Here is a 24,573-nt window from a genome sequence, read left to right on the forward strand (position 1 = left end):
ACACAGAGAGCAAAAGAGCAATTTATACTTAAGTTCTCAGTACCCAGAAATGCTCTTGAAAGCACTTCTCAATGTGTTCAAAGTACAGGATTTTACATATGCCTCTGCAACCTTCCGCAAAGGAAAAAAAATCAACACATGGGCAAATCTTGCTCAACAAAAAAAGTAGTGGCAAAACTGAGATAATAACACTAAACAGCAATATTTAAACTTATCATTGCAAGACTAGTGCATTTATGACCTAGATTGTCAACACAACCTAGGCTGTGCAATGAAGGACGTATGTCCAGTCAACAACACCCACAACATCCATTCAATTATACTGCATTTGCAGAAGGCAAGAAAGTTCAGAAGGATAAATGCACACTTAACACATACAGACATTTTGTTAGAAAGCAGTGTGTGAGATCAGTATCCGTCATCATCATATCAGCACTTAATGCATGCTGTAGTATCTTTCGGTCAAATTTGATATCCAGCTTAGGGCAAAGGGTTTTTCAGTTTGGTTCAGAATGCTTTCCCAAAGCTTGTCCAAAACTAGATATGTCAGAAAATGTGGTAAAAACGAGTTTTGAAAGATGCTCAGTGCTAACCAGATTTATCTGGTTTATTTATTATAATAAATATAAAATTTATTATTATCTTATGCTCCTTTCTGAAAACAAAAGTGGCTGACATACACAACAAATGCTAGCAAATAAAAGTCAAGGCAAAAGAGTTTTTATGTCTGCATAAAATCTATCCAGCCTCATTTTCCCAGAAAATATGTTAGCAAAGTACAAGGTGGAGGATAAGGTGCAAAAAGTACTCTGAGAAGAATCATATCAGCACATTTTGGGAAATGCTGAACTTGTTCCTGTATTACAGCATGTATCACATTACTCTTCAAAAGGAAATGAAAACTTGTTATTGGTTCTAATAAAGGCAATTTCTCTTCCCCTCAGCAAAGCTTCTGTACATCTTTCAGACAGAGATCTTTCAAGCACAGCTCCCACCTCAATTTTGGTCCCATCTAGTTCAATCCTCTCTACAGAGGCTTCCAGTTTTCTAAGATTCCTAGACTGCTCTTGCACATGCACAATTTTTTTAAAATTTCACTGTACTTTCAAATATAGAAATACTTGCTGTCTTCTACCTTATACACACAGATGCTTGTGCACTAACCCAAACAGTTTGTAATGTTTTGAGTAATGCATCAAAAGAGCAATGGCACCTTAACGATATATTACATTAATACATCATCAAAGCTATGGCACTCTTATGATATATTAGATTAATACATCATAGCGGTGCCATGTCTTGGACAATGTATTACTCCAAAACACAGCAACAGCCAGAAAGCTCTCAAAATAAGTTTTGTGTTTTTTGAACTTATTTACATCCTATGAGTCTGGACTATTTTTTTAATTTCTCAGAAATAATGGTGTTCACAAGGGACAGAAGCCTGCAGCTACTCATGTCAATATTCCCAAGAAGCCATTTCACAGTGTACCACCTAAGACACTCTTCTACACACACATGAGAAAGACGCTTTGGTGACTAAATTAGCAAAGCCAGCTTTCCCCTGCTACAAGAATTTATCTAGTACTTCACCTAAATCTGGTGGCATTTACCCAGACCCTTTGTTACAGTTACAGCACGCAGCATGACTGAGATTCTATGTATACAATGCAGTGTTCCAGGAAAAACATATGTCCTCAGCATAGCTTCAGGAAGAAGTGGTCAGATCACACTATAGATCACTGTGTTGGAGCATGCAAAGCCGGAGCAGCCAAGGCTGATATGCGCCTGCTCTTTTGACCTGAGCCCTGTGTGTAGTGCTGGGGCAGGGACTGCCCATCACGGGACTGGAGCCAGTGCGGGCAGTAACACTTATCACCTCTTTTGTAAAACGTCACCCTTTGGTTTCTGTGATAGCAAAGGATTGCATTGCATTCTACTTTTTACACAGAGGTATGGCCTTCCCTGGATGTTTTTTTGCATTAGTGCCAAAACCATGCCAAGTACAGTCTGACCAGTACGTTTGTGTACAACACAGCAAATCAAGTTATGTGTGCACGCAAGATCTTGGAAGGGATATTTTGCACAAGTTCAAAGACAAAAAGCAGAACACCTCCTGGAAAGTAACAGAAAAGAACGTACAGAAGTGAAAACAAAGTTCCTGCAGCAAAATAAAGATGAAAAGGAGAAAACAAAATTATCATCTCAAAACCGGAATGACAAGAAAAAAAGAACACAGAGAAAAATCCTCACACAAATCCAAGGTGAAAGAAACAGGATTTTCCGCCATGCCAACTATATGGGAAGGTGCAAATAAAAATTACTGAGAACCGCCTGGCTGTTCTTTGGGGCCTCACGAAGAGGTGAAAGTTTAAAAGGTTAATGCAAAATTACTTTTATGGCCACAATGTAAATCTTTCCTCCTATTATTTATTCATAAATTACTCATTAATTTCACTTAAAGCACTTCAAACACAATTACGCAGGTGCTCCAATTCTTGCAGAGAACAATAGCGGCGGTGCAAAGCGCCCAGCTGCGCTCCCTCCCGGCCCGGCTCCGCCCTGGCGGCTCCACACAAGCTACAGCCGAGCCGAGCCCTCCGCCTTCTCACTTACCTGCTTCCTGAGGGCCCGGCTCCTCCCAGGCAGCAGGTACAAAAAGATTTCACTTCAAAGCGTTTCGCTGAAGCTCCCGCGAGTGTTCGGGCGCCTTCCCCGCGCCCGCCACGGGCACCTGTCCGACCGCCCGCTGGGGGTGCAGCTGCGTGGGGCAGCTCGGCCTCCCCGCGTCCTGCCGCACAGCACGGGCTTGCGCCGCCGGGAGGTGAGGGCACGTGCCGGCACCTCAGCAGCCTTAGGGCCGCCTGCTTTACCTGCAAGAGACGCTGTTTTCCCTCTGTGACATATTACCTCTGTGTTTGAAGTAAAACCATCTTGTTTATTGCACAGGATAAGGTGCATCATTACCAAGCCACAGTTAAGCCATTCTCTGTTAAAGTACACTTGTTCATATTCCTGTAATTTGCAGACAAATGCAAGTCTGGATTCTACTTTTATCTCCCTATGTTTCAACACACTAATATTCCTCCATTCCTTTGGTATATAACATTGCACGTTCTCCCATAGCTCTGAATCCTATGGAAGCACAGCATACAAGTAGTCGTGGCATTACTGCAGGAGGATAAACTGCACAGACACAGCTCAACATCAGAAGTCTTGACAGAGATGGAAAAAAATAACAGGCTTAGATAATAATAAAACGTAGCCAAGAAAACAGAAAAGAGTTCCAGAGGGATTTGGGGAAATGTACAGAGCACCTTCGGGAGTGCAGAATAGAAATGGAAAATAATCTATCTTCAGCTCCTACCCTGTTCAGTAGCTTAGCCCTCAGTAAGCAACGTGCATCCAAGGGCAGGGTGACACCCCAGGGCCCTGAGCTTCCACCAGCACCCAAAGAGCAGAGCTGGGGGGAAGGCAGAGGGCAGAGGCCAGCCCCTGTGCTGCCCACACCCACCAGTGAGATGGCAACAGGAGCCTCTCCTGCCTCCCCTTCCTGCCTCCCAGCTCAGAGGATGCTTTTTGCTTGATGAGCCACCTTGACTTGCTGATGCAGCAAAAGTATCACCCTCTCCAGTGATGATTTTTGAAAACCTCTAACCAGCTCCTAATCCCAATACCTCTATCAGAATGGATGCTAATAGAAACATCATCAAGACATGAGTGAATGAAATAACAGAATAGGTCATATGTCTGAAGTACTAATAAATACCATTCTTAAGTAGCAATAGACTTTGTGCAGAGATCTAGAGCCTGAAACACATTTTGGATAAATTAAAATTACATGACAACTTACTGTAATTCTAAGATACTAATTATAAAATATCAGCACCTAAACCATTGCTACACTGTCTTTATGAAATCCAGGTACTAAGAGGAGAGTTTAAGGGAGAAAATGGAAATTATCATTTCACTTGAACTATAATTCAAAAAAAAAAAAAAAAATAGTCACAAAACTGAACAGTATACAGGATCCCTAAGTTTGATAGATGAACAGAAAAATGCCATGAAGTTTTTAGCCTATAAACCTAAACGTCAATCCAAACGCAGAAATCAGTTCTGCACAGCAAGAGTGAGAGCAGAAATAAGCTCAGGAGAAGATGCAATGTAAAGCTCCTGAAGAGCCCCCCAGCCAGTGCTGGGTTCATACTTCACTCTTAGAGCAGATCACTCTGGGATGTAGTTGGGATGTAGTTGCTGTACTGAAGCAACACATAAAGTAAATGGAGAATTTGTTTTCCTGTTTTTCACCTATACGTCAACAGCGATGATGATAATAGAGAGGAACACACAGGAAACTGTGTGCCATTCCAAAAAGAGCACGATTCTTACTGGTGACACTCTGGGACGTTCCCATACATTAAGGAGTATTCAGATGTCTTTGGTGTCAACAGTAAACAATGAACTAGCTAAGGGACTTCAGTGGAGCTATAGAGAATGTTTTCCAGAGGGTTTTAAATCTAAAACATCCTTTGGTAATTACTAAACCCAGGTTCCAATGGCTCACGATGCTCCCTCCCTCTGAGTACAGCCACACAGAGCTCTGGAGCTCAGCACAGAGAGCAAAACCAAACAGTGCACTTGTCAGCACTGGGAAGAGCGTACAAAGCACAGGAGGAAAGAATAACACACCTTCTGTTTCTGAAAAGGAAAACGAGGGCAGACAGGCACAGACAACTCAAACATCCTATTTCTGTCAGGTCCCCAGGACTTGCACCCACACAACACTGCTGGAAGGTGGGGCTGTAAAGCACCCCACGTGGAGCACGTGGAGCAGTGCTTGCCCTCAAGGCAGCCCCTCCTCAAGGGGAACAGTCACTGTATCTGTAGCAACACCCTGCTCCTCCGTAGCCTGCAACCTTGGGGAATAAAGGAAAGCCATGAAAAGGCATTGCTACTGCTCAGATCAACCTTCAGCTGCCCGTGGCCACAGGCACAGCAGCAGCGCTGTGCAGCAGTGAGGCTTCCCCAAGGACCGACATGGAACAGGGGATGGGGGAGAACCCTCAAGCCCTTGGAAGAGCTACTGGGACTTTCTGCAGAGATATTTTTTGCATTGTAACTGATGAACCACTCTACCTTTTGCCTGGCCAGTCTCTGAAAGCTGCCTAACCCCTGCTGTAACCAGCCCAAGGAACCTGTTAGAGAGCTGTATTGTGGATTTGTTACACCATGCTTAAATACCATAGCATTGCTTGAGCTTCACCATTCATTACATGTTAGTAAATATTCAGGGGAAAATGGGCAAGAAACGAAGCAGCCTACTCACATGTAAATCCGAGGTTTCCTATTCTGGGGGTGATTTGAGCATTTTCCTGAGATTCTTTCTGGAGGAATAGAGGGACTAAAACAGTTGTTATGTGCAAGCCATCTGTAAAAATTAGACACACAAGGAAAATCAGAACACAAACAAGGAGAGGCGTGCAGTATTAGAAATATTATCTGAAATCCAAGGTTCAAAGTGATTAGACAAAAAAAAATATTAATCCTCCATATAATTCAACTTGTACTTAAATTCCTCTGGTATCAGCTCTCCCCACCAAGTCTTGTTCAGATCACTACAGGAATTTATTGGAAATTTTGCAGGACTTTTGACCTGTATCATCTTATTAAACTTTTATGAAAAATCAATGGAGTTCAATCATGTTATGAGCTGTTCTTCACACACCTGTCAGTGGCAAATGAAGAAGTCTCTTTTTCCCAATGTCTAGAGTGAAGACATTAAATTGGATACAAGTCTCTGACCATACATCCAGGGTGCGGATGAGCTTGGAATAAACATTGAAGAAAATAAAATAAATGCAACTTTGGTGAAAACGAGGTGAACAACTAATGGTTTTTGAAGATGGGAGGATAACAACTTACATGCATGTAAAATTAAATAATTTTATCAAATAAATGTTTAAAATAGATGACCTAAGATTCTTTGTTTTGATTCAAGGAGAAGTAGGCAACTTCATCATACAACCACATTACTAGAATCACACCAGGAGAAAAACATACTTTCCCCTTTTCTTTTTTAGTAAGTCCATGTTTAACAGCACAAGCAGGACTTCAGGGCATACTTGGGCAATGAAGAGTTGTTAGTGCTCCTGTCTGGGACTCTGCACAATAAAGCAGTCTTCCTCTAGCACACACTGTGGCTTTGCTTGCGAGCAGCAGTGCAGGATAGTTCAGACAACTCAGGGTAGGATAAGAGGGTAAGATGGACCTCATCTACCGAGGGGATTGACAGCACATCCAGACAGCCCAACGTCACCTGTGCCTGCCTGGTGAGTCCCATCAATGCCAAAACTGTGCTTCAAAAATGAATAAATAAACCAACTGCCTTCCTGAATAAACTATCACACCTTGAGTATGGAGTCTGGGCTGCTCGGCCACTGTTTGCCAGTTTACTGGTTTTTTACCCATTTTATGGGCACAGAGACATTGCTAGTAGTATAACACTGTCTTTTAATGGCAGACACTGAAACAAACAGAAGCCACATTCTGTAGAAACTCTCCTGGGTAAGCATCAATAAGCTCCCGTATTTTGAACAAGCACTGCAGAACCAATTAAGCTTCAACAGAGAGGATAGTGTCTCTTGTTTGTTCTATTTCTTTATTTTCCTTACCTATTGTTTTGTTTTTAATTTCCGTGAGTAAGCTGTATTGGTATCCTGCTGGCTTCCTGCTAGCCACAGGAGAAGGAAGGGAATTTTTGCAATAATTTAAAAATACACTGAAAGTATGGAAAGGTTAAGAATTCAGATACAAAATGAAACTAAAAAAGGCAAAGCAAATTGACAAAGTTAGCCCCTAATCTAATCACGAAAATAATGAAAATTCTACAAAAAGCCTAGAAAAACTTGGTACTGATTAAAGAATATGGCCATGTCATTTTATTTTTTTAATAAAGCAAAATCTGTGGCAGTCTCCAACCAGCCATCCCAAGGTGCAGAACAGTCAGACCAATATTGAAGCTGTTTGAGGGTGTTCAGAGGGCCACAAAGATGCTCAGAGGGCTGCAGCATGAAGGAAGTCTGAAGGAGCTGGGCTTCTTTAGCCTGGAAAAGAGAAGCTTCTGGGGAGACCTCACTGCAGCCTTCCAGCACTCGAAGGGAGCTTACAAGAAGGAGGGAAATTGACTTTTTTTTTTTTTTTTTTTTTTTAACACAGGCTGATAGCAATAGAACAAAAGGAAAAATGGTTTTAAACTGTAAGAAGGGAGACTTAGATTATCTACTAGGAGGAAGTTTTTTTTCCTCAGAGGCTGGTAAGGTACTGGAAGAGGTTGCCCAGAGAAGCTGTGGATGCCCCACCTCTGGAGGTGAGTTGGACGGGATCCTGGGTTGCCTGATCTAAAGGACGGCAACCCTGCCCATGGCAGAGGAGTTGGAACTAAATAATCTTTAAGGTCCCTTCCAAACCAAGGCATTCTATTATTCTGTGATGCTGATTCTAATCACATTTCTCAACTACGGTACAATGAAAATGGAAAAGTAATCTTTTGAAATTAATTGCAACTTTTTTTTTTCTTTCCTTAAACATCTGGCCAAATCCACAAGCTTCTTGCTTTTATGCCAACCAGCTTTTTTTCCAGCAAAAAGGCAGTTGATATGTTTCTTGTACACAAACTGTGTTTTGCTATAAATGATATTAAAAAAAAAAATTAGAAGTGACAATCATAAGATGAAAACAAATCACGTTTTGAAATTTTTTAAGTTACAAAATATTTCACAACATTTCACCTCCAAAATAAAGGAAGAAATTAGGCTCAGATTTGTATTAGTTACATTAAAGAAAACATCTGGAAAGTCTATTTACATGCATTATTCATTTAATTACAGCCTGAGACATTTCATGCTGCAAGCACAGCTTGGCAGAGATATGTAGGTTTACCCAAGTAGTGAACCAGGGCCAGTAGGCCAACTATGACTAGCAACAGCCTGAACCTAGGGTGCTTTACACAAAGCAATGCTTTTTGCTGTATTAATCTGCTGTCTTATATTTTTTTGCTTAAAACTTCAGCGCCTTAAAACTCAAGACATGAAGAAATGTAAGAAACTGAAGACACATTGGAATATAATGCAAAAAGGAACTGGTACCAGAGCTTTAACAAATGTTGAGTTCATTTTGTTGTTGCATCCTCTAAAGGGAATGCTGTTTTGCTGTCTTCAGCTTTGATTACTGTGGGGAAAAGCCCTAAATGGGATATGCTTTTGGCCTGATAGTCAAAACATGTGTGTTGATGCCTCTCACAATGTGAACACAGTCATCAAGGGAATTGCTTAGCCATTGTAATGTTAACTTGGGTACTGCAAAGTTGTTTTGTGGTGTTGTGTTTACTGAAAAGACAATTGAGAAAAAAGGTTTAAAATACTTTTTTTTTTGCTATTTACATCAACTACTTCTATAATGCAAGAAGCAAACAATAAATGATAAAAATAGAAAATTATAGTCAAACAATACTCACTTTGCTCAAGATGTAAATACTCTCATCAGCTATTATTTAGCAAAATTTATCAAGACAACGGGGAATGTCTGGAAAGAGGCTGTCAGCACCCTTTCGACCTAAAATAACATAGGAAATAAACTTGACTGCATTTAGTCATTAGTGTAACATCTATTAAAACCAAATTTCCAAACCCCAGCTCTGCATTATCATTACATATAATCATCCCTTAGGAGAAAAAGAATTCATTCAGTTGTGTATATGAATGATATTTTCTGTAATGTGTTTTCCAAAGCTGACTGGTGCCCTGGGGTGGTTTGTTTGCAGGTTGTTTTTTATTTTTGGCAGGGGAAAGGAAGGAGTTGAAAAGTGGGCAAAAGTTCAGAACATCAGTGTCAGGTGTGAAATTTGGATATGTAAGTTTAAGGGATGAGTGTCTAAGCCCACCTGGGGGCTACGCCTGAAATCACCAGGGCTTAAGTCTCGAATAGTCCTAAACCATAAGTAGCACGGTCACTGCTGCATAACATGGTCTGTAAAATAACATGGTCTGTAACAATGAGATTTTTCTAACTCACGGTGGAAGTGCTAAATTAAAATCCATTAATCCTTGGCAAGCATTTAGGTACTATAGCAATATAAAACACATCCATAAGCAAAGATCGCTCTACTGAGTTTAATGATATTATTCCCAAACTATGAATGAGTGATCAAATGAAGAACTTCTGTTTTCATTAGGAGTGCTTAGATATTTTTGCTAGAATCTCTGTAAGTACCTCACAAGATATATTCTTTGACAGAGTCAATGACAAGAGGGTCATTAACTTTAAAGCTAGGCCAATTGACCCCTGAAATAATGCTGAATCCTGAGTATGATGAAAATATTACTTCTAATTCTGTTCCATTTGCAGAAAACTTCAGAACAATCTCTCTTTTTCTTCCCAATTATGCAGGTTCAACATACTGACTTTTTATTATAAATTGACTCTGCTCGTGCCATACATCAGTTATTTTAAGGGATAAGCTACTGTTAGATTAATAAAATTTCTTCCCATTTCAGTTTTGTGCTGTTATAAATCAGTGCAGCTTGTGACACAGATCAGACTTCAAATTACAGTAAAGCAACAGAAAGGTGGATGTACGGAGGAATATACAGTTCCTTGGCAGTAATTTCATCATATAACAGTGACTTTTTTTGAAATTAAAACTCGATTAGCCATCTTCTTTCACAGACACTACTCACCTTTAGCTTTTAAGCCAGGCATGTAGGTAATCAACAGAAACTTCTTGCTACCTGTAAGAAAGCCAATTACATTTAGAAAAAACTTCAGTTTTTAAAAGAAAGGAATAAAATAGATAAAGCAGAACTCCAAAATAGGGCTCTGATAAGGCTAACCTGGCTATAATGTGAATTACTCGTTGTAATCTGATTTAGGGGGAAAGGACAAAGCACAGCAAATTTTGTCAGGTATGTTTTGGTTTTAGTTCACATGGACAAGCAGAAAAAAAAAGAAAAAAAAAGAAGGATGAATTAGAAACTAGACTGGTGAATAACAAAAACAATATCTGAGGAATTTCATAATTGTACCAAGCAATCCTTCTGCTAAAAATATTGAATTAACCTTATGACAGATAGAAAAACATAAATTTTTAATATCCAAAAGGTTATTTTTAAATTACTAGACCAGGTTTTAATTACTGATAACCTCAGGTCAGATATACAATAGGCCAGGCCTCTCTGAAGCAGTAAACTTGGCATCAGTTCTCTACATTCAGGCAGAGTCTGATCAGATTTTGTTTTGCAACAGTCACTTAATTAGTAGTATCAGTAACCCTTACTACCTTAACATTATCTTCCTTTAGCCAATGATATCATTTTGCATGTGTTAAGTAAAACAGGAATTAACAAAATTCCAATGGCTTACTTAAATGGTAAATAACAAGCTGTTTTAAGGAAGAAATCTCCTAGGGAGTGCGGAAAAACCTGCAGCTGAAGGCAAGCGTGTCAGGATGTGTAACTCTGTGCAGGCATAAACAGGAAACGGAGCAGCTTGCATTTGGATTGACAATCTGGCTCCAAACGTCTCATCTACGGCGGGCACAATGCTTGAACCCTGTCAAACTTGAAAACTCTGGGTTTGTAATAGTTCTCTGCGCTGACACCTCTCAGGGCTCCCTCATATAAGTACAATCTTCTCCTCTTTATCATTCTTCACTATCAGGAAAGGTTTTCCTTAGTGAAACACTTAAAATTAATAACATCACTTCTATGCCAAAACATTTTCTCGTACATCCACTTCCTATGGTTTTGGTAGTAAAACCCTTGGACCAGAAACATCAAAGATTAATCATTTTTAAATTGTGAATTATATTAATTTATTTCATTGTCATGTTCCAACACAACAGATGAACTTGCTGTACCTTCTGAAAAAAATTCTTAAACATCTAACAAAGGCAATAATGTTCAACTCTACTTCTTCATATTTTTCTGATGCATAGACCCCATAGTAATTAAACATTTTGCAAGTATGCTGTGCAAAAGCTTAATGAGGTGCTTCTAGATTACATGTCCTGAAAGCTAAGTTCAACATAACCAAAGCAGTCTGTGTACTTTCTAGGTTCAAAGATTAAGGGGATGTGAAAAGAGAGAAATAATATGGACAAGGTGGATCATAGGCCCTTTGTGACAGATGTATCAGACCCTCTCCATTACAATCCCCAAAAAAGATTCTTCTGGGAGCCATTTCATCTCTGAAAATGTTGTGGGCATTGCAGAGCCCAAAGGAAACAACTAGCAGTAACTTTCTTCCTAAGGATGTTTGCCAAGCCAAGGATGTGGTCCCTGTAGAACAGATACAGCGCTGAGAGAATTTAGCCATTTAAAAACAACAACAATAAAATAGCAAGAGCACAAAAATCCTGGAAGGTTGTTGTTTTTTTTTCTTCTGCAACATTTTAGGAAGAAAAAAAAAGCCCACAAAAAAACAAAGTTTTCAAATCAAGAGCTTACAGTTAAATATTTTACTAAAGCTAAAAATTAAATGGAAGACTTGACAAAGTCATTCATATCAATGCCAGCTTACTCAGATACTTCAACTTGAATCTAGGAAACTCACATGCAAAGTTTGTGAAAACAGGAATTGGTCTTGTATTCAACAGCATGATTATTGTCTAGAACAAACCAGGCAAAAATACACTACTTGCATTTGTATCATCACATTCACATCTAATAGCAAAATCAAATATTAACATTTCTATTTCATATTCTGGTCACATATTGTTGTCCTAACAGAAAATGGCTCTGGAAAAAACTACATTTTCATTTGTGCGGTACCCCCATTTTGTACATTAAGGACACCAAGATGGAGGCATTTCAACTGTTCATTCATCCATTTGTAAAGAAGCAATTAAAATCACGCTTACAAAGTCATGAATCATTTCACAGTTCTCAATACTGAGATAGAAGTATCTCAATATCCAAACTCTTGTAATCAACACTGGAATTAACAGGCTTAGAAACTAACAGAACTACTATTTGCAAACAAGCAAAAAAGATTTTTCAGCATAAACTGATGTACTTAAATTATAAAATTACAATTTTAAAAAATATTAATAGTTTATTAAAGGAAACTCTTGAATTCAGAATGGTAATTTCTCTAAGCATTTTGTTAAGGCAGTAATTTTGAAAATCAACAGTACTACTTCAAAACTCTTCTGTATTTTTAAACATTTTACAAATATCCTTAACATACTCAGCATAAACCCTTTTGACAGCAGTGCTGTTTAGATGCTGCAGAGCTCTATTTACTCAAAACCTATGAAATGTGACAGGATTTCTCTCTCAGAAGATATATGCATGGTTCTGTTCGTTTTGTGCAAGTTGTTGTGAAACGAGAAGCTGAATGATATAAGCTGGAGTAAATACAAATGGTAATAAGAAATAATAGTGAAATCCCCAAATTAAATTCTTGTCCTTAAAAATGTTTTTCAAGCACCTTTTTTTTTAATTTTATTATTTGTAGCATGGTGACTGGCATCAACTGCTAGGTGTACAGGGCACAGGAGAACAATCCTCACCTGAAAAAGCTGAGGGTCCAGTTCTATCTTTTCTAAGACCTGAAAAATTTGATGCTTGTAGGGAGGAAGAAGAGCTGGTTAGGCTTCATTTTAAAACAAATGGAATAAATAGTTCATTTGTATTTTGTAAGCTAGTATTCTGCAAATGCACAATAGCTTTGAAGTGGTCTTTCGCTCATTTAAAGAAAACCATTACCTCTCTCAACTGGTTAAATCATCTCAATTTATCATTGTTTTTGAAGAGCTTTAAGCACCTTTGATCATCCTTTCACGAGCAGCACGCAATTAACAAGAAACTATGCTTGCAAAACACAGTAACGTTTTGGAAAGTTCTCTTCATTCTCAGTCTTCCTAGGAATTTCACATCAGCTTCATGAAAAGCAATAAGCAAGGGAAGCTTGTGCCCCACCAATTAATTTATTTCAGTGGACCTGGACTTTCAGTAATGCAGATACCAGGAACAAGGGTCAGGGGAAGGAGATGCAAGGCATCCATTTGTCATTACACACCTCTCCCACAGACAGGACAGCGGCAGACATGTTAGTGTGTGAGAGAGGAAAGGCGTGCCCCCAGCAGCCGGGCACACACAGCGGTGGCACACAGCTGCGGCAGCGAGGGATGAGTGCCTGGCGGGAGCCGGTGCCGCGCTGTGTGCTGTGTGTGCTGGCTGGAGGAGGTGCTGGAAGAAGCCTACGCTAGGGGAAAAGCAAGGGGAAATTAGATGGGACAATCAATTACAATATTTGAAAGCGTCTGATTAGCATACAATGACCAATTTCCTATCTAAAAAACAAAAAGGTTCAGCGGCGTGTACTTGAGGCATATTCAGAATGTTATTTTAACACATAAGCAACAATAGTTTAGAAATCCCTGATATGAGCTGAGGATGGAGCTAAGCACCCCAGTAGTGACACAATATAAACTTCAGCACATGAAATACTGGAAGTTGATGTAAACAGCTTTTAATAGCAGCGAACATTTGCTCGCTTTGTTTAGACCATCTGGATGTTCCATTGTGTTTGGTTCTACACCGACTGCCATCGGGTGACAGTTGATATATGTTAAGTACAAGCAAAGTGCCTCAGCCCACTCCAGGGACCCCGAGGAGAACTTCTCAGTATTTTGTGGAATACACTGTCAGATCGCAGCGCGGTTGCCTGCATCCTTAATGGCTCGGGGCCAAAGTCCTCCGGCTTTTTTATCAAAGGAGAGTTTTGCCTTTACTGTTTGAAAGGTTAGGAAAACTATGCCAAAGTTCTTCCAGGCAGCTTGCAGAGCATCAGCTGACAGGAACGATTTTCAATATGGAGCAAAGAATAAAGAGAACCACTAGTCCTGAGAGATTCCAGGTCCCACTCATTTTACATGCAATGTGGCTAACAGCCTTTTATGTGCAACAAAAGAAAAAGTTACTAATAAACATGATGATGTAATTGTTCTGGAAAAAAGTTAGGAAATCAGCAGCTAGGAGCAGACACGTTTTTCCATGCCTGTCAAGCACAGAACACAGGAACGACAGCAATCTGAATGCTTATTATTTGGGTGCATTCATGCAGGAGAAAAACACTTTAAGTTTTAGGGTACAAAACTGAAATAGTTTAGGCTCAGCCTTTCTAAGGACACTGACTACTTACAGCAATCTTTTTTTTCCTACCAGCAGCATAATTATTCAATAAATCATGATACATCTGGCATGCCGGTGAAAATCTTAACTGTACTCATTATATTCATAAAATCTCATATTAAAAGGAACAAAACTACTGAAAAACACAAAAGAAACCCACCCCAGTTGCCTATAACACATGACATTCTCTTCTTTCTCTTTGTCATACCTGTTAGATTACTTGATCTTTTCCGTTATTGGCTTTTTCCTGCAAATTTTAACTCTTTTAAGTTTGAGTCTTATAAGGCATTGCAAGAAACTATTTACCCATCCAAACAGCAGCACATAAGCAACAGCAGTCCAAGGTTTCTCACAATATACCACAGCCCTGACAGGGGCTGGGAATGCGTATTAGTTTCCATTTCACTTCACTTAACAACCTCTCACAAAAGCTATTCCAAGGAGTACCAGGTGACAGCAGCTGTTTCAGAGGTGCCCACACCAAACCATCCTTTGAGAATCAATCTCATTCCATGCACTTTGGAACAACCCAGCAACTGTTATGCAGGTGGCAGTTTTGGTCACTTCTCTCTCCTTCATTTTTTCAACCTGAACTGAAATTGAAATATCTTCTTCTAATCAGATGGCAGAGTGCCTCCAAGTTGCCTACAGAATAATATCCGACAAAGTATACGCATTTGCATAAAGGCCTTCTTTTTCAAAAATAATGAGAAGTGATATATGCTGGTGAAGCCAGGAAATAGTAAATCCATTATGTGAATTAAAGAGTACCTCACGTATCTCAAAAATAGCCACAACTTGCAGAATCGGACAAAGAAAATAAGTGATCAATGATTCAAGCTAAAAAAAAAAACACCAAACAAACAAACAAAAAAATTAAATTACAACATTCAAACATAGACCAATACTCCTGCAAATGAATCGCTTCCCGGGCTAAGGTAAATGTCCAGCTGGACATAGGAAGGCCTATATTTAGGACCACATCTCAGTTCTATTACTTGACAAAAGTCAAAAGGACAGATCAAGTCAGCTGGATTTCTGATGGAAGACAAAAATATATCCTCAATTCCAACACGTAGGTAACTTCTAAACCTTCCTGTCTATCTTTGTCAGGTCTTAGCTCTCATAGTTCTGTAATCACAGCAGTTAAACCAGAATTGTCTATTTTCAAATTTACTTCCCTTAGAATGGTTTTGGAAAGCGTAACAGCCAATTAATCATTTAGAAATGTAGATTAGATCTGCAATTTAAATTTACATTCATGCTAAGATTTCAAGTAGTTTTAGGAACATTGAGTGCATATTGTAATACTGTCAAACTGCAAGTACTACACATTACATTTTATCTAATTTCCAGAAAGACAAACAGGCACACAAAAGGCAACTTAGTCAAAGGGCGGCACATGGCTTCCAGCTCTGGATCAGTAGAGGAGAACATCTATACCAAAAGCTGCTGATGCTTAGGCACTACCTTTTCCAAATATTATTTGAAAAAAAAAGAAAAAGAAAAAATGAAAAAAAGAATCCTTGTTTTCAGTTTAAGACCACAAAGTGCCTACCTGCCAGTTCAGTTGGGCGAGCCAGGTTACAAGCGTACCACACAGACTCTCAATTAACTGTTGAGTAAGCTGACCTATGACGCGAAAGGAAACTGAAGCTGCTTATTTACAGACCAAGCAGCTTGTGAACAAATGTTGCACACATATATGTCTTCACATTACATCCCTAGTTTTCCTACTTGCTTTAATTCCCTTTCTTTCTTTATATCGTCAAGCCAAAAGAGCTGCCTGCCATAGCAGGCATTCTCCATCCTGCCCCTGTAGTGTGCAACACAGGTACAATAAATGCAATACAGTTATCTTATCACAGTAATAAGGTTTGAAAAAATTATTAACTGATGATTAATACTGCATCAGACATAAAGATCTATTGTAAATTAATAAATCATGAAACAATTTGCTCTTTCAAAACCAACTTAATCAATAGTTCTCATGCTATTTCATATCATCATACGGTTAAGAAAAAGAAAGCAGGTATTATTACAACGCCTTATTTGGGAAAATCTCGAAAGTTTCTGCCTTACTTTTAAAAGACCACAATGGATATCATCAGTTTATGAACATTTGTACATAAACCAGCTGAGTATTTAATTTTTTACGCTTGTGCAGCAATGTAATAATTCAAAAGAAATTTAATTTAATCGGTTGCGGTAGAAGTTATTCAAGAGCTGACAAATGGGTGCACTGTAAAATGTACTGTCACCTAGTTAAAAAAGAAAAGAGAGAGAAGATGCTAATTCTGCTGATGAAGATATTGTTTTTCCCCTCTTGTGCCCTATTCATTATGCAAGGCTGCAGAATATGAAGTGCGGTGTGTGATCCGGGCGATCTAATGATCTCCCACACCTGCTCATCTGGTACAATTTTAATTAACACTCCAAGGAGGTTTGTCAAGAGTAATCAAAAACATTGTCGCTTATAAAGCTGTGGCAAGAAATCAATAGTTTTCATCAGAAAAGGTAAGGTCTGGCATAACTGAACCATTTAATTGCTTCATTCCAATAAACAAAAACTGCACATTTTAATGACTTGATTTTGGAGATCAATATCTAAGCACATATTGCATTAAACAGCAACATGTGGTGGGATATTCACAGTCATTTCAATTCAGAATGAAGCATTCCTCTTTTTTTATTTCATCTCGAATGGCAATAGGTTGCTGAGCCTATGCGGTGCTATGATTTATATCAAATGAGTGACCTCTAGGGCTGTAAGACTAGAACGGGTGACTAGTTCTCAATGGTAAGCTACTGGCACTTGACAAAGTGCCTGAAGCAGAATGAATTTACTTCTCTTTTCCTCAATCATCAACAGGCTCTGCCCTGACCCCCATACTGACTCCTATAACAAGATCTCCTGTCTCTGACTGAAAAATTTACTGTCATGTCTACTTTTCATTGAGCTCAAGTGAGTACTTCTGTCACCTTCAGTGAACTGAGTCTGTAAAAGATTTAACTAAACACCAGTCACAGTTTAAAAACTAAACAAGAACAACTCATACAAAAAATACCGCTTTCAAGTGCTTCTATTTCTTTAAAACACCACTTTTCTATCGTGATTTTGCCTCTGTAAACGTTTGTTATTAAACTGCTAAAAGCTTCTGCTCTGGGAAGAAACGAGCAAAGGAGTCTCAGTCTGATGCAGGTACCGTAACTCCAGTAAAATCTAGCCATTTAGGTACAACTGCAGGCAGAGTTCAAATGCTTATGAAGTACAAAAGCTCCAAGAATGTGAAATCTTGCCTAAGAAGAGAGATCAGCCATAAATCACACAGCCGTATGAATTCATGTCTGGATTCTGACACAATGAAGAGCATCCCCGCGCTCAAAATGTATCTACATACAGTAGTGACGTTAACAAAATATTATTTTTCACTATTCGAGGGATTTTAAATTTTAAAGCAATAAATGTAAATCATTTTTTCTACACTCTTTCAATAACATCAGTTATGACAGAACACGTGATAGCTAGCCACACATGAGAGCAACGCATAGCATAAGTTAATCATTTTAACCAGTATTTTACTAATATTTAACTCTATAAAGTAATAAAAACTAATATTGCAAGAACCTTTTCTATCCACAACGAGGCAGTTAAAAGGCTGACACTTGATGGTTTACTCCAACATCTCACTAAAGCCTTACACAAAATTTTCACTCCCTCTTTAATTTTCAATTCTTCTACCCTCCCTGCTTCACAGCTCCTGGCTATTGGCTTTTACAATCTGTCCCTAGAGAGCCAGGAGTTATTACCCCTGTCGATGGAAGAGAAAGGGATGTTATTCCCCTGTCACCCTCTCTGGCTCCAGCAGATTCCTAGCTCTGATCTATAGCCTTCATTGGAGAAAAGCGCCTGACACGCTGTTAGTTCTCAGCCCTGTCAGATCCATCTACCCATGCTACTGGCATTACTTACTGGAGCCAGAGTCACAGGAGTCACACCAAAAATTTTAGAAACAAACACTACCTATACTTCTGTTTGAGTTTATACAAGAAAAAACATCTCCTGTAAAGCATGCAGGTTTTCAGGAGATGCTATGTGCCACATACACTCTGAGCCTGAGCTTAGAATCAGCTAAAGAAGCACCTGGAATTCTTCATGTTTACAATACAAAATAGAGCATAAGCTAAGCAGCACCTGGTAAACCCGAAGGATACAGTACAGACAACAAAACAGACTTAAACTAATGCTTCTTTCGAATGCACTGTTGCTTAATTTTGAAATGGTTTTTGTGCAGCTGGGAGATGGATTCACTGATCCCTGTGGGTTCCTTTCAACTTACGATATTCTGTGATGCCAGAGGAGAGGCAACTTCAATAGCAAGAGTGAAGAATCACAAGACAGCTGTGAGTCTCAACACCTGCAAGATGTCTTCTCACAAAATAAATCTGTACATCAGCATTCTGAATGAACTGTTTTACAGGACTTTAACAGTAAGGTAACCTTTAATTAGCAAAGAATAGATTCGTTCTCCCTTTGCAATTTTTACAAAGCCCGCTCCCCCTTTCCAGTATTTCATCCTAAGCAGGGAGGTTGAATGGGGAAAATGTTGCTGCTTCCACTTCCTTTCCCTGTACTCAAAGGGGAGCATGTAAGCTAATACTGAAGGAGCTACTGGCTCAGAGTCAAGGCAGGACGACAGCTACTGGACATCTACTTTTCCAGGTTGCAACTTGTTTTTGACCAGTGAAGTCTCCATTTCATCCTCAAGAAATCAGGAAGGTTTGCTAATGTTCCATACCTGAAAATGGAACAAGTAGACTTCAAGATTCATAGGAAGGACCATTTCTGCAGAGGGGAACAGCAGGTAGCAAAATAAGATTTTGATCTGGAATCTGTTTCTGTTGGAATATAAATAATAGAGTCCTCACTTTTGGTGCCCCCCCCCAAACTTAACTACATGCTACCCACAGGACCTCATTCAATAGTAAGAAGTCAGTTTGCAATCCTCCTGGGTCAGCTCTTGCCTGCTTTGTGACACTTCAAAAGAAAAAGTTTTCATGTTTTTCTGATTCTCCCACAGAAAGAGCAGTACCTGGAGGACTGCAGAACATATTTCCCAATTGTGAGGCAACAGAAGAGTCTGAAATCTCACAAGACAGACCAGCAACGTTTTCAGGATAATGATGTTTTGGACATTTTTATGCAACCATACCTGTTTCTCTCACTTTCCTGAGATACAGACAGAGCTATAAGCATAACCACTTTTATCTGCCAGAACCAGCAAACAAAATCTTAAACAGATTTAAGTGGCACAATCAGAATTTGAAACCACAAGTACGTAGGATCTCACTAAGAAGAAAGGAGGGGGGAACAATGGTATTACTTAGGATATTGTGTGTGAGAATATGACGTTATGCTTTCAAGAGTGAGCAAAAATGGGAAATGTTTAGTGTGTTTAACGACAAAACTAAGAACTACGGAGGAGAACAAAAGCTAGGTACTTTGATAGTGTACAGTGGTAGTTGCTTTTTCTCCTGGAGACACTAAACTCTGCAGGAAAGGATAGGATGCAGACTGCTTTTTCATGGCAGTTTCAATCAAATTCATTTACTTTATCCTCCTAAAAATTAATATATTTCCCATTGTATGAGATTATAACTGTAAAAGATAATTAAATGCCTGCCTCAAATGGAGTGACGAGAAGACAGGGACTATGTGGGCAGCTGGAATTATACATGTTTAAGTTTGCACACGTAAAGAAAACTTTGGCAGAGTTTTACACTCCTCATCTGGAAAAAGTTTTGTAAGGAAAACTGTATGATACGTATACATTAAATATTACATACCAAAATGACCAACTTAATTTTCCCTGAGCATAGCTGCTGGTATTTCTCATTCTTTCCTCAGTTATTTTTGTCACTTAATATTTAATTTAATGAGCACATAACATTTAAAAGCAATGCAAAATAAACAGGCAGAGGTCAAAATTAAATAAAGCACAAGGTGGCCAGGTAATGCAAACATTAGAAGGCAGCAGTGTTTTCGTGTCTGTGTTAAGATATTTTTATTACTTGTAATATTTGTAACTTCTTGAGTATATAAGAACCATATACACTTTGATATAGAATCGATGTATGTTGCCTAGTTTCAGAACTTCATTATCAATTTAGTTTTGCATTTATTAAAGCTCCAGCTCTCCAAACAAAGTAGTTCTAAGTGCTTTGGCATTTCTTTAGTGAAAACTGAGACACTGTTTCTACCCTGCATGGGAGTGCACCCACATTTCAAGAAGGTGAGGGGGGCGTGGGAGCATTTCTAACTTAAACACGTTTGCTGATTCCAGAATAATTAACACCTGGCAAACCTCTGCTTTGAATCAGAGTCCAAACAGTTTTCACGTAGTTAGGCAGTCAAGGAAAACTGCAGCAGGGCCTCCGTTCACTGCAGGATGACACCAGTGACTGTGGGAGAGGAAAACATCCTGACACAAGTGCCAACCATAAATATCATCAATTTTGTATTCTGAACAAGCAAGCACATATTGCCAGTATACCAGAGAGGCATTCAGGATCAAAATATGAGCTTTGCTTTTGTTTTGTTTTTATTTTTTAATTTGTATGCAGTCCAAATAAATGGTAGTGTAACAGTATATGGCTGGCAGTTAAGGGTATGCCAACTACAAGCAACAAGCACTGAAAAGCCTCTCAATCTCCTATATAAATCCCTCTGAACTTTGGAAAATCAACATGAAATGCATTTTAAATCACTGGGAAGAGGTCTCAGCACTGCAGACCTCCTGTAAGCTTATTAAGCATTCTCTGTTCTGTTCATTGATTCTTTGATATCAATTCGTATCTTTTTTTGTTTTAAGTTGCAATTGAAATTATTCCTGAATGTGCATTACTGTGCAGAAGAACCCTTCAGTACCATCTCATCACTTCCTGCTAACAAAATGAAAAGGTGGAAAATTCAATGTTCAAGCTCCTGAGTTGCACGTCACTTGCTTAGAACAATACACCAGATCCTCCTCTTTGAACTAACAGAATCTTTATTTTTTTAAAATACCATATAAACCTTTTGATCTAACCTCAAACAGCAGAAGAGAAGATGCCCCTGATGGGTAGAGAGGAAATAATGCAACAAGGAAATAAGCACAGCAGGAAGAAGAAAAACCTGGGGACTTTGGGACAACAGCAGACAAGGCAAAGGACAACAGTCATGTCACTGATACGGAAACTGAAAAGAAAGCTCTCAATGAATCAGACAGGCTTTGGTGTATCCTGAGGTACCAAATAAGAAAGCAGCATTATTCATAGGATTGAGGACTGCAGAGAGAAGAAGAGAAACCAAACTGAAAGAAATTGTATTAGTTAAAAAACAAACAAAAACAAACAAACAAACAAACAAAACCCTAGTTACTACAGCAAAAGACAAATATTTTATTGCAGGAATGAAAACAAGCAACATGCACAGGAAGAACTAAGAAGGTTTATCCACCAAGATAAAGGAAAAAAGGCTCAAGAGTCAAAATCAATCCCTTTGCCATGAGCATTAGGAGCAATGATCAGTGATCGGGATGGAGCTAGAGGTAACTAGATATTTATACTATATATACTAGATAGATAACTTAGATAGCTAAGGAGTTAAAGTCAGAGATGGAGATTTCAGGGGGAACTTGGATGTCATCAGCATGAAAGCACGGTTTGAAGCTTTAAATGCAAAAGAAGTCAAAGAGAAAATACAGGAAAAAAGGAAGAGAATCTGAAAAAAAATATTGTAGAGAAGACCAAACTGAAACCAGTAACAGTGAAAGTGAAGGCAAATGTAGGAAAAACAACAGAAAAACACTGATTGAACCCTGGAAGCTCTAGAATGAAAGGAAGTGGGAGGGAGGGAGAGAGAGAGAGAGAATATTGCTTGTACAAATAGAAGCAGCAGATCGTGCTTTGAAAAATCAGTTAGTTACCTTTTTTGGAGAAAACTTAACTGTGGTGAACAGGCAAAGATTCTAACTATTCACCAGACAAAAATTTTCAAGAAAAGATGGGAAAAATACTGGAGGTGACATACTTACGTTTGAAAGGTGTAGGAAGGAAATGGTAAAAGTACTTAGAAGCATTCATAAAGTTGAGAGATTTAATGTATTCTACCATGCAGTGCTTAGTATGTTTGAGAGTGCACAAATGTTTCTATTTGTGAACTTTATTTTCTCTAGAAAATTCCCTGCTGTGATTTCAGCATAACACTGTGAAGAGCAAAGCTCCCTCCAAACCTTAATACTTTGGCCATTCCATGGCAGATACAAGACAAACTCAAACTACAATCTTGAAAAGGCTGTAGAGAGCTACATTTCTTCCACTTAGACAGTATTTTCCCATCTGATCTCAATTACTGTCATCTCTAGGATTTCCCCCCTCATTTCAGTTCTTAATCATGAGCTAAATCATCTCTCACACAATCTATGTTATAAACACAATACATCTCAAAATGACAGTTTCAGGTCTAATTGGTTGAATTTCAGCTGCTCTAAACACCTAACAAATTACATTTCTTTCTGTTCTGCAGCCACATGGTATAGTATCCTTCAAGAAGACGATCCTAACCAACACCAGCTGTGCCCAACTGCCATTAACATTACAAATCCAGAAAACTGAAGCAATCTAAAGAACTGACAATCTAAAGCTCCCTTTTAAGAGAATATCAAGGTCATAAAATTCAAATCCCATATTCTAAATCCACCCCTCATCAGTGTTTGCAGCTCACAAAAAGTCACATGATCACAGCTGGAATTAAAATGGGGCCTTGCTTTTTAATCCAGCAATAACCACCATATGCTGCATTATCCCAGAAGCATCAAAGCAAGAGAATGGATGTGTCTCCAGCTCAGCAACACATCAGTCAAATCAAGCCAAGCATTTCTTTACCCAGGTATTTTTCTTCATTTAAATAAAAAAAAAATACACAAATAAAAAATGCTACTGATAATTGGCAAAGTCTGTTTCTTTAAAGTGTGCTAGATGGGAGCCCTATTTGCTCCTCAAAGTACCAAGTAAAACTTCTATCCTTTCCAGGTGCACCAAAACGAAAATTTTTTATTTATTTATTTATTTTTTTTTTTCATGGGTTGATATTGACAGAGCAAGGGGGAATGGCTTTAAACTAAGACAGAGGAGACTTAGGTTGGCTATTAGGAGGAAGTAATGCACTCAGAGGATGGTGACACTGGAACAGTTTGCCCAGAAAGGTTGTGGATGCCCCATACCTGAAGGCATTCAAGGCCAGGCTGGATGTGGCTACTGGCTGGCAACCCTGCATGTAGCAGGGGGTTGAAACTGGATGATCTTTGAGATCCTCTTCAATCCAGGCCATTCTAGAGTTTATGATTTATTTATTTTTTTTAAATCTCTGTTATTCACAGCTTATTCTGTGAGCATCATTATTCTTGTTGGAGAGCACAGGAAGAACTTGTCTCTCATGCAGAGCCACACACCATTGCAAAAATGATGTAATTATTACCATGGCAGGTGGATGAGAGAGACAGAGCAATGAGAGAGATGTAAAAATGAGAGAGATGGAAAGGGTGGGCATGTAGAAATTAATATATTATTTGACCTCCAACAGAACATTCAGTGGCATTCAGGTTAGCTTATTTGCTTAGAACCAGGAAGAAGGAAATCTGCTGAATACCAGCTGGGTTAGGATATCTCAAAACCTCGAAACGAGTGGCAGCAGGCAGTGTAGGAGCTTGCAAGGCCTGCCCCATCTGTTCCTACCAGTATACCTTATGGGGACCATAAATTCAACTGGGATGTGCACCACACTTGCATCCTACATGCCTTCAGAGAAACCCATCCTGGAAAACCACTCTGTAATTGTGCAGCAGCCACAAAAACCTCTGGTGGTGCATTTCAGCTCTTCAGTAACCATCAGGATGAGGTGGGTGACTTCACATGAAACCCTTTGGAAGAAATGGGTCCTTCGTTCCCCTTGAGAAGTGTTTATTACCCTTAAATCACAACATCTCTGCATTATTACTTCATAAAAGCATAAACTCTGAATGATAAGTTTTCTAATCACCATAAACCTCTGCCTAACACCACAATTTCTGTACACAGCACTGCTATGGAAATACTCTACATTTTTTATTTTGGAGGACAGGAAATTGGGGAAGTGAATCCATTCTTTATGATGATGATTTTGAGCAAATTATAAAATAGCCTGTCATTTTCAGTACTTCTTGACCAGGTAAATAATATTTAGTACTTCTCTTATATTTTCCCAGTGAGGAAAAAAAAAGTATACGTGGAAGGTTAAATTTAACTTGCATGTGAAGAGATATTACTATTGTCTCATAAAGAAGATACATAATTAATGCTGTGA

This window comes from Lagopus leucura, unplaced genomic scaffold (assembly GCF_019238085.1).
Source record: "Lagopus leucura isolate 7727_CA_CO unplaced genomic scaffold, USGS_WTPT01 Super-Scaffold_100009, whole genome shotgun sequence".
Taxonomy (NCBI): domain Eukaryota; kingdom Metazoa; phylum Chordata; class Aves; order Galliformes; family Phasianidae; genus Lagopus; species Lagopus leucura.